The sequence below is a fragment of the Dermacentor silvarum genome, chromosome 1 (assembly GCF_013339745.2).
Source record: "Dermacentor silvarum isolate Dsil-2018 chromosome 1, BIME_Dsil_1.4, whole genome shotgun sequence".
In the NCBI taxonomy this organism is placed as follows: Eukaryota; Metazoa; Arthropoda; class Arachnida; order Ixodida; family Ixodidae; genus Dermacentor; species Dermacentor silvarum.
Genome location: NC_051154.1, coordinates 288,208,363 through 288,220,628, shown reverse-complemented (window position 1 = coordinate 288,220,628; position 12,266 = coordinate 288,208,363). Strand labels below are relative to the sequence as shown.

The 12,266-nt window shown below is 45.7% G+C and overlaps 1 pseudogene; it reads left to right on the top strand.

The window, feature by feature from the left end:
- Window positions 1-174: 174 nt before the first annotated feature.
- LOC119452824 (uncharacterized) lies at window positions 175-1,251 on the top strand (annotated as a pseudogene).
- Window positions 1,252-12,266: the final 11,015 nt, after the last annotated feature.

Here is a 12,266-nt window from a genome sequence, read left to right as displayed (position 1 = left end):
AAAATTGGCTGCACAAGTTTTCAGCAACCACTGTGCTGCTGCAATGTACACCTTGGTCTTCAGCAGCTGCCCGCTGAAGCGATTCGTATGGCCCGATTTGTAGAAAGGATAGATAGTTTGTTTGACTGCCTTAACAGTTCACAGAGAGTGACAAAGACACCTTATGCATCTGCGATGTGCAATGGCTGTGTCCATAGAGAGTTTCTGACGGAATGTATTGCAGTATTTGAAAACATGCGAGTAGTGGGTTGTCCGAGGCAGCCGCCTTGTATACGCGATTTTTGTTTAACCATGCGGTCTCTTTTGATGCTCTATGATCATCTCGCAATGAATTATGGATTTCTTAAGTTCTCGCCAGGCGATTAAACCAGGACGCACTTGAAAACAGCTTTTCGACGATAAGGTCCAAATCAGGTGCGAACACCAACACGCTCGTCAGTTTCAGGCCGCTTTGAGGCATCTTTTGATCAATAACCTATTCAAGTTGTCTGAAAACTCTAACTGCGCCGAGGACATGACAACGGTCTTGGCAACTCTTCCTGTTGGCATTTTGGCACTGTCTCCGGCTCTTGGTATCGGAAGCACAGTCTCGCTTAGCATGACAGATGATTCTTTCTCGGACGAACTTTCGGACATACAGCAAAATAACCTAGTTTATTTTGCCGGCTGGTTAGCGGCGAAATTTTTGCTGTCCCATTCGTGCGTCGGAACAACCCAGAAATGTAGCCTGAAGGTAGAATATGCGTCATTTAGTGAGGCCAACCAAGTGCTACTATATTTGAGCGTAAAAGGTACTGCGGAATCTGACTTGGGAAGTCTCTCAGTTCCTTCTCCTCCATTCGTGTCTTTTGTTGAAGGCTGCGAAAATGTTTTTCAGGAAGCCATCGGTAGCCTTTTCTCCATGGAGAGAGTAGGGCATACGTTGTGTACGCGTCTTCATGAGAAGGTTGAAAAGACACTCACCGTTTGTGAAGAGGACGTTTATAATGCCTTGTTTTGTCCCTTTGCCCGAATCAGGTTGCATTGGTTTGCACGAAAAAGAAATGTTGAATTTCAATGTGCACAAACGAAGCGTCAAGCTAAGCAACAAGTGCAAAGGCTAAACAGTTGAGATTTTTCAGGGTATATTCCAGGCAGTGAGCAAGGTGGTGAGTCTCCTCACAAAGTAGGCAAACTTATTTGAAAAAAAAAGTTTGGTACATAATTCGAAGGCGCAAAATGGGAGAACGCCATATCTGGCACTATATTATGAGCAGTAAACTGTGTACACATTCCCTGCTTTTTGTAAAAGATAAAACTTCCTTTAATGTCGACATCCATATCCTATGGTTTGTGGAGGTGGCTCTTCACGGTGGTGAAGTAGAGCGACACAGCTTGTTTCTTCTTTCTTACCCTGGATTTCCCTTCTTAGCGCTGACTTCGTGGCCTCATGCAATTATAGCTCGCCAGGCAGCATTCTTTTGTAGCATTTGGGCGCAGTAAGGCTTGCACTGTTTCGTGCGGTACTGCTTGCAATAAAGATTCGCAGATGCACCAGTAGCAATCTCCTCTTGTGAAAAATAAATTTTAAAGAATGTGTAGGTGGAGTTCCCCAGTGGTAAAGGAGGGATACATGGCAATTCCTTCCTCTTCGTTTCTGTCCTGCCTTCCCATTTTACCATGGTCTTTATTTAGGTTACAAATTTCAACTCTGCCTCGGTTTATAGATTAGTGGCAAGGCGTGACGTGATGTTGTCATAGTGCTAGTGCCGTGACCGCCACTTAGCATCGGCAGACTAAGTGAGGAGTAAAACCTCCGGCTGCTACATTATGAAACACGATTTCCAGTTCACTCGGGTCATTGTACATTTGATGTTTTGATAACTTTCTTGCAACGCACTTTTGGATTTTCGCTATGGAATCCGGCGGATATCAAAACTACTACGGGAGTGCAGAATTTCAACTCAGCCTCAGTTTATAGATTAGTGGCAAGGCGTGACGTGATGTTGTCATAGTGCTAGTGCCGTGATCGCCACTTAGCATCGGCAGACTAAGTGAGGAGTAAAACCTCCGGATGCTGCATTGTGAAACACGATTTCCAGTTCACTCGGGTCATTGTACATTTGATGTTTTGATAACTTTCTTGCAACGCACTTTTGGATTTTCGCTATGGAATCCGGCGGATATCAAAACTACTACGGGAGTGCAGAATTTCAACTCAGCCTCAGTTTATAGATTAGTGGCAAGGCGTGACGTGATGTTGTCATAGTGCTAGTGCCGTGACCGCCACTTAGCATCGGCAGACTAAGTGAGGAGTAAAACCTCCGGATGCTGCATTGTGAAACACGATTTCCAGTTCACTCGGGTCATTGTACATTTGATGTTTTGATAACTTTCTTGCAACGCACTTTTGGATTTTCGCTATGGAATCCGGCGGATATCAAAACTACTACGGGAGTGCAGAATTTCAACTCAGCCTCAGTTTATAGATTAGTGGCAAGGCGTGACGTGATGTTGTCATAGTGCTAGTGCCGTGACCGCCACTTAGCATCGGCAGACTAAGTGAGGAGTAAAACCTCCGGATGCTGCATTGTGAAACACGATTTCCAGTTCACTCGGGTCATTGTACATTTGATGTTTTGATAACTTTCTTGCAACGCACTTTTGGATTTTTGCTATGGAATCCGGCGGATATCAAAACTACTACGGGAGTGCAGAAACTACACCTCCGGCTGCAGAATATAGTCTTTTTTTCTGGTACACGCTCCTTATTTTAGATTCCCATCAGGACCTGTTTCATTTGATGATTGATTGACTGATTGGCGACTGACGAAGTGTCGGCAATTCTGTCGCCCTCTTTTTTATAAAGACAAAAAACGGCGTAACTTGCTAATAGCAACCACTCGGCTGCTTATTTCGTTGGGAGTCTTGTTTTTCCGCCTTAATTATCGGTGTGTACCAGCCTTCTTGTCATTTTCTATTACAACATCTTTAGATGCACTTTAGATTAAACTGTATGCATAACAATGGATAGGCAAATATGTGCTAGCGCGTTCGGGTGCTTCTTTTCCTGCGATCCTGAAACAAAGGCGGAATATTGAGTAATGCTTTTAAGGTGTTGAAAACATATTGCTTTGTTTTGAAACCCTGTAAAATTCACCATACTAACAGAAATAATGTCCATACTGGATGTCAACTGAACTCGTTCTAACCTGTATACCTGCCGATCAAAAATTTTAAAAGGGTATATTACTAGCAGATGAACAAGCGGAAGGTCGATTTTTTTTAGACATGGACCCTGGTGTGTGTATACTTCGGTTAAGTTAATTTTCGAGGCATTTTCTCTTGTTTTAAAGCAGCTGTTATTGAGACGTTCATTGTGCATGTTGCTATATGTTATGGCCAAGTCTAATTTATCAGCGCGTGATGTACACCCGTGAGCAAAAGTATACGGACCACGGGGTCGCCGAAAAAACAGAATTTCTTTGAAATTATCAGGCATGAACTAGAATTAATGGGTACAAGGAAAAGTTCGCAATGCCAAGTTTGGGCAGCAGTCCTTAATTTCTAGTTGCGTTCACAGGCAGAGGAAATGATCGGCTTTTTCGCGCAACCCCTGGTGGGTATACTTTTGCTCACGGGTGTACGTAGTGTCGACGAACTTTTCCTACTTATTGCCACAGTCGGTGCTGACTGTACACTGTATTAAAATTGTGTTATGAATTTCAGTGAATAAAAATGTAATGTTGTCATAATCTTGCGCATGAATACGCGTTATTTTTGCTTGTTAGAATTCAAGCCCACAAGCCACAAAAGCAATGTACACCTTAAGACACCTGCGTATCTGCGAAACATAAACAGCGCTATAAATATTAGGTACGCTGCTGAGAGGCTAAGGATGAAATCTCTTAGTAATACCACGGCGAATTCAATGGCAGTATGCCTAAACACCACTGTCTAGTCATGAGTCTATATTAATTTAGTCATTAGAGATGGAAAGCTGACATTGACTTGAAGCGGACTCAAGGTGCGGACTCACCAAGGACTTGCACCGGTTGGCAATCGGCGCGATTTCTTGGTTGTGGCAGGCCTACGAAAACTATTTTGAGGTCAATTTTTAGCCAACAGTATGACGTCACTATTGTACCAGACATTGCGTCGCATCCGCTTTATTTTTTGTTCCGCCGGAAGTGTTCCCTCCACATACAGATGGCACTAAGCCCCATGAGCTGCTGAAGAACCGCCATGTTTTGAACGTATGGGCTTCTATGGAAGCTTCGCTACCAGTCTACATATACCTTGGATGTACGATGACGGGCTCCGTAGGAGCGGCTTCAGCGGCCCAGAGTGGCCGCAGTAACAGGATTTCCACCTCGGACAACGAGTATCAAGTTGTTTTGCCGAGTTTGCCAACAGGGCGTTTTGTTTTGAAAACCGTTTTTTTACATTGCGACATCAGGGCCCGCCCATACCGGGTGGAAGATTTCCGCGATGCACTCGCCCCGTTATCGCTCTTGCCGGAAGTGGTGGCTCTCGGGGCCTACCGTATGAGCCATGTTTGGGCCGTGACCTTCAAGGACAACGAAGCGATGAAGAAGATCGTCAGCGTTGGTGAGCTGCAGGTCAAGAAGAACCGATGCCTCATCATTGACCCTGCCAAACAAGATGTACGCTTGAGAGTGCATTGGCTGCTGCACACCGTTCCCGACGAGGACGTGCGTCTTGCCTTCGCGCCGTTCGGAAAGGTCACGGACGTCGCCCGCGAGCGGTGGCGTGTTCATGGCGTGGCTGATAAGAACTCTACAACAAGACTGGTTACGCTGAAGTTGAAGCCGGGCGTAACGCTGGTCGACCTGCCACATCAGGTGAGCGTCGCCGGCGAGCTGGCTCTCGTGGTTGTGCCGGGCAGGACCCCTCTCTGCCTGCGCTGCCGCGGAACGGGCCATATTCGTCGCGACTGCCGCATTCCGCAGTGTCGTGCGTGCCGACGCTTCGGTCACGAAGAGAGTCAGTGTGAGCGGACGTACGCTAGCTAGCGTGACCGGACCCGTGAGCAATGATGACAACTCCGCCCTGCTCATGGACGAGGCGGACATGGAAGACACATCGTCCACGGCTAAGGAAGCAGCTGGCGAGGCGGCAAAGACGGAGGCACGACTTCAGAAACAGGGGCAACACGTCGATGAGGCCGTCGCCACTCAACAAGAGAAGGCAGAGGACACTGCAGCTGTGCCGAACGCTGAAGTAAAGAGCCTACCTGAACTGGGAGCCACCTCCACCCCCCCTGAACCTGAGGGCATGGACACCCATACCGGGCTCGCTAACTTACAGGCGGGGAAACGACCGCACGACCAGGCCAATAGCCTGGCTACGCTACAAGACAGCAATGGCGGAGACGAGCCACCGCCCAAAACGCCAGGTATGAGGAGACCAACCCTGAAGCTGCGGCCGAACATTACGGACGATCCACGGCAGGCGGGTAAACCGCCTCCGTAATTTTGTACTTTCTGTAGCTTAGGCGGGTTGGGGGGTTGGTGAGTGCAATGGCCGTCATCCTAAGCACTATCCTTTTTAGATACGTGTCAGGAACGGGCCCAAGTTGCATGTGAGTGTTGCTTTCGAGAGGTCGGGTTGTGTTCCCTTTTGTGGCACTGGACGCGGTTATCGGCGCGTCATTATGAACACGCGCCCTTGGGTAACTGATGGGCAGCATTCTACCATGTAGTCATGGCAGCTAATATCGAAGGAGCGCTACGTGTAGCCACGTTAAATGTACGATGGCTCAGCGCAAGAAGGCGGCAATGTCAGCTAAGTCGTCTACTATTAGATAATTACTCGCCGTGGTTGCTCAGTGGCTATGGTGTTGAGCTGCGGAGCACGAGGTCGCGGGATCGAATCCTGGCCACGGCGGCCGCATTTCCATGGGGGCGAAATACGAAAACACTCGTGTACTTAGATTTAGGTGCACGTTAAAGAACCCCAGGTGGTGCAAATTTCCGGAGTCCCCACTACGGCGTGTCTCATAATCAGAACTGATTTTGGCACGTAAAACCCCATAATTTTTACTATTAGATAATGACTTGCATCTTGTGGGAATTCAAGAAACGAAAATACAGAGCCAAGAGCTTACCGACAGAATGGTGTCCAATTTTTGTACTCACTTTGACGTGTGCGTTCCTCACGCGGTTGGTGGATCAGGTGGTTGCGCTATATTTATTCGAAGAAACTTTGGCATTTGTGTGCAGTCAGTGTTTTCGTGTGAAACTGGGCGCCATTTAGTGACTGATTTTTGTTTTTGCGAAAAGGATTTCCGTGTAATTTGTGTCTACGTGAAATAGTGAAATAGACCGGCGATCCTTCTTTGAGCGCCTTGAAGCGTATGTAAACTGTCACAAGGTGGTAATACTGCTGGGGGATTCTACTGTTTGCAACCTTTTTTTAGTTTCTAAGATATGGTATGTTATGAATGTGTTGTGTGCCACGCGGGTAAGCGTAAAAAAAATTCACCGCATTTTCGCTACTTTCATTTGGGCTTCAACCTGGGAGAGGACGAGTCGAGCAAATTTGTTTCTCCCGGTCAAGAAAGGTGGGCTTGGTCTGGTTCACTTGTTTTTGCGACAAATTGTGTCATGCTTTGTGTTTCTGCAGGATCAAAATGATCTCTTTCTTCGGACACTAATACAAGTAGGACTGGGTAGACTTCTTCCGGGATTTGTTTTTTCGTCAGCTTAGAACATGCCGGGAACCTTGACTGGGTACCTGCGTGAAGTGGTGCTAGCGTATATGATGTTGAATGTGCGTTTTTCGCAGCAGTATCTGTCCACCGTTACAAAGAAAAAATTGTACAGAGATCTTGTGGACGCGATGTTACCTGTACCTTTGTACCGTTCGCCACACCGTGGAGACCCCGGACAGGACGTTCTAAAAAGAGTCAAGAAAATGCCAGTACGGCCATTAACTAAGTCTTTCTTTTTCGAATTACATAAACACACTTCCCGTTAAGACCTGGCTTCAAAGCAAGGGTATTTTTATTCCCTGGACAACCGACTGCTTTTTATGTAAAAAACGAGAAACAATAGAACATGTTTTCCTAGATTGTTGGGACCCGATCTTTCACTGGGACGTTCTGCAGAAAACGCTGAAGAAACAGTTACCTCTGGACCCGCATGGAATACGCTTCTTGCCAGTAGATACCTTAGAGGAAGTACCGTATGACCTCATTATGGTCCTGGGCCTCAACGCGATGTGGAAAACTCGCATGCAATTTGAACATGCAGACATCGTTGTGATGCCGGTGCGAGAACACCTCATTGAGAGTGTTGTTTACGTGAGAGACGCGTACAAAGTACACTCTAAGCCCCGTAACCCCTATTATAGGTGCACATTTTTAAATTCTAGTATACTTATGTTTTAAGGGTTAAAATGTAACTTATACATTTGAAACCCTTAGTATAAGCATACAGGACAGCACGTAACCTTTAGGATTACGTGGTGTGTATGTACCACTTTATAGGTTACACGTCTGCTAACTATATATATATATATATATATATATATATATATATATATATATAGCTGTTAGATATAAATAACGGTTCTGTTTTCAACACAGCACCCTGTACAATATATATATATATATATATATATATATATATATATAAAATAGTACAAGGTACTGTGTTGAAAACAGAACCGTTATTTATTTCTAACAGCTTCGACTGCGGACCAGTCTTCTGGAAAATGTAGTTAAATGAGGCATATATAGCACCATTTAACAACATTTTTCTGAAGAAGTGAGGTCCTTAGTCGACGGTGTTGGAAATAAACAATGCTTATATTTTCAACGTAGTCTCTTTTATTCCAAGGGCACATATATACATAGTTCGCAGTTTTTAAGTTGGCGTCGAGGTTTAAAGAAAGATTGGCAAAAAGAAGTCATGTATTTTACAAGTATAAGGAAGTATATAAATTAAGCGGTCGGGATTCTAGTTTCAAAAAGCCCTTCACGTATTTTACTAAGCTGGCTGTAATAGTAGTGCAATATTGCATGGCACTATAGAATTCTCCCTCACCATATATTGCAGCTCAAAAGGATGTACAGTGGGTCTTCTGAATATGCATACAAATATGTAATCAGCTTAAAAAAGAGTTCATAGGGATGAAATGGAATAATGTTTTATTCAGCAAATCATAAACAAGAATATTAACTTCTTGACTTAGTCTGATAAGACACAAGTGTTGTTGACAAGCAACAATGATTATATTGGACTAGACTAAAAATAACTTCTTTAAGTTACCTCATTTTAAGCAATACTCCTTTTCTTTAACAATGCAAGAAAACTGTTCAAGCGCTTGCATGTAGCTCCCGCAGGCACAACTTCACATGGCAACACCAGCTTCTGAGTTAGCAAAAACGTTTGGGAAAAAGCATAAGGGTACTGAAGGCTCTTAATGTAGTAGACCAAAAGGCAGAGAATGAGGGCACGCTTCAGACCGCCAGTAGTGACTTGGATAATTTCTTTGTGACTTCCACCAAAAATACAGGTTTCCGCCATACTGGTGAATACATGGGGAGCAGTTACAGCAAACTCTCCTGAAGGCAGCGGCATCTATACAAGTGTAAAAACATGAAAAAAAACAATGCAAGTGTTATAAGTACAACGGTGCGAAGCACTACACGATGAGACAATTGCGAAAGAACAAACCCAATGAACTGTTTCACTAACAGCCCTGCAGAAAAAGTTTGGTGTACATGGATACCTTACCAAGTAAGTTTACCATTGTTATAAATATAGCATTTTAAATTTTCTGCTGTACCCATCAAGTTATTGTAAATTAGATTCTTTTTTGCAACTTGTTCCGTAGAACATTTTAACATGTTTGACTCATGCACATACCTCATTTATCCGAGCATATGTGGTCTTTCGCTGTAAGCGTTCATTAGGTCCAAAAGTGTGCACTCGTGTCCTTGGCTTTCCGAGAAAACTTTCAGGGCACTGACCACTTTTTTCTCCAACTCTGTTATGCGCAGACGAAACCTTAGTTCCGCTTCAATGCACAGCTACAAGACATATCAATAAAATAAAAGTGAAGCGTTGGCTTCTAGTAACTACATGTTCCAGAGTAGCTAGTTCTATTTATGATATTTTAATACATATTGTGTACCATAACCGTACTGCTATCCATCAACATTATTTCACAATGTCCCACTGGCAATCGAATAGCAAAACTTCTTAGCTTCTTTGTCCACTGTCGAAAACTTACCAGAGAACAGTGGTTAAAGTGATCAGTGACCTGATCCACCACAATGGATGTCTGTACTGGATGAACTGGTGTTACTGAAAAGATTTTAGTACTGTGCTAGCCAAAGTGTGGCTGGCGCGTTTTATCATTTGTAACCCTTCATTTTGTACGTCGAAGACGGCAACAAAGAAAAGAAAAGCCCCCGTGGCGTAATCGGCTAGCGCGTTCGGCTGTTAACCGAAAGGTTCGAGCCCTCCCGGGGCTGAAGCTACTCCTTTTTTGATGCTTTTTTGCTGTACTTATTGAGGTAGATTTTCTGTAGCGTGTGCGTGGTGGGGACAGCGCAGAGCAGCCGCCTCCGTGGCGCAAGATTCTACTTCCGGCTACCGTTCGGTGCGGACGCGGAATGTCTTCCTCCTCAGGGGCGGTTACAGTGGCCCATAAGGGTCGCGGAAGTAGGTTGAATGATATGACAACGCAGGAATATCAGATTATTTTACCGCAGTTGCCTTCAGGTACGACCGTAACGACGATTGTTCTTCTTCTTTCTCGGGTTTTACGTGCCAAACTCAGTTCTGATTATGAGGCACGCCGTAGTGGAGGGCTCCGGATTAATTTTGACCGCCTGGGGTTTGACCACCTGTTGTGTGCACTACAACGCAAGCACACGGGCGTTTTTGCGTTTCGCCTCCATCGAAATGCGGCCGCCGGGGCCGGGATTCGATCCCGCGACCTCGTGCTCAGCAGCGCAACGCCTTAGCTGACTGAGCCACCCTGGCGGGTGACTACTGTTTTTATTTTTGCACGCTGATGTAAAAGCAAGGCCCTACCGAGTCGAGCACTTCCGAGATGCTTTAGGCCGTCTGCAGCTCATGCCAGAAGTTGTGGCCCACGGAGCCTACCAAATGAACCACGTCTGGGCGATAACATTCAAGGACGGAAAAGGCAAGCAGAAGATTTTGTCAACCCCACCCTTCAGCGTTAAGGAGCATCGGTGTTTCGTGATAGACCCTTGCAACCAAGACATCAGGATGAAGCTGTACTGGCTTCTGCACACCACTCCGGACGAAGACGTGAGAACCGCCCTGGCGCCTTACGGCACCATTAGTGAGATATCGAGGGATAAGTGGCGTGTGGCAGGCTGCAATGACAAAGGGTCGCGCACGCGTCTACTGTCTCTGCGCCTGAAGGCTGGCTATACTGTGGAAGACCTGCCACATCAGCTCCGCGTCGGTGAAGACCATGCACTAGTACACGTGCCAGGCAGACCGCCGCTCTGCCTCCGGTGCCACGGCACCGGTCACATACGGCGCGAGTGCCGAGTTCCACGCTGCGGGCTCTGTCGTCGTTGCGGCCACGACGAGACCCAGTGCGTGCGTAGTTACGCTAAGGTAACAGGGACTGGCAGAAGTGACACCGTGAACGAGCACCTCATGGACCAGGCCAACGCGGAGAAAACCACCAGTGGGGGCGGGGTTCCATCGAGTTCTGGCAGCCAGCCATCAACGGAACCGTCGTTTGAAAACGCTGGAGAAATGAAAGACAATGAGGATGGTAAGGTCAACGACCTATAAGAACCAACAGAAGACGACAAAGCCTTTGGTAACACAAGTGCTCCTGCGACCGCGATGGATACCTATGCGGTGGAGCCTAACAAGGAAGAAGCCGACAAAGACGGAGGGAAAAGCGGCACTTCTGCGATCTCAAAGAGGCCGAGTGAAGGAACTGAAGACGTAGGCATCAGCGACGAAGCCTCTGCTGGTGAGCCACTCCCGAAGACGGCAGTCGTCAGAAGAAGTTCGTTTAAAGTGAAACCCAACGTGCCGCCAGACAAAACAGCGGCACCGACAGTGCCTCCGCGTTAGCGCGGATGCTGTTCGGAATACGACTTAGATGCTGAACAACGGACGGACAAGCAGCAAGTGTCGCCAATGTGTGACGCTAAGGAAGACGCTTCGACCTCGCCTCAAAAAGCGAGTAGGGCGGCGAGAGACTGTAAGTCTTAGACCGGGAATTATGAAGCAATCGCAGTGCGGTCGGCTTGAATCATCGCTTTCAGTGTTTTCTAGATCGGCATCAGCGTTTCGGATAGGTACGCTTAACGTAAGAGGGTTGACGGCAAGAAAGCGACAAGTCCAGTTATAACGGCTGTTAATTGAAAATGACGTTGACATCTTAGCGTTACAAGAATAAAAAATTGAGAGCGAGGAGCAGGCTGACCGCATGGTTGAAATTTATAAAGCAAACATTAATGTCTGTGTATGTCATGCCGTTGGGAAGTCTGGGTGATGTGCCATCTTTTTAAAAAGGTCCGTTGGTATTATTGAAGAAAGTGTCATAACTTCACAAGACGGCAGATTAGCACTTTGTGATTTTTCTTTGCATGGTAAAAAATGGCGAATTATTTGTGTATACGCACCTAATACCTGCTCCGCCAGAAAATGCTTTTTTGATTACGTAGGTACTTTCTTAAAGTGTGATAGAATTGTAGTGTTACTAGGTGACTTTACCTGCGTATGCATGCCCGAAGACACGGTTAATAACAATCCCGTTCGTGATAAAAGTGCCCTACAGCTTCGCGCTTTAACAGAAAACTGTGACCTTGTAGACGTTGGGGATGTTCTTCGTGGGAATCATGTGCAGTTTACACACTTTCAGCTTCAAAGCCATGCTAGATTAGACCGTGCGTATATTTCCGGTAGTACTATGGTATTGTGCAGCAACTACATAGTTAAACATGTTAGCTTCAGTGACCATAGTCTTGTAATGTTCCAAATAGGAAATAAAAGAAAAACAAGTGCATTTAATTGGGATCTATGGAAATTAAATGAAAACCTTTTGAAAGACGAAACGTTTGTTAAACTGGTGGGTCAAAAGTGTAAAGGAGGCCATGATTATTGATACAAAAAGTTTTAGCGCGGTTTGGGAGAATTTTAAAAGTGAAGTTAAAATGGTGTGCAATTGAGAAGTCAAGCGTCATACGATACAAAGAAAGACAAAAAGAAAACGAGCTGCAAGTCACACTTGATTATCTTTTAAATGCA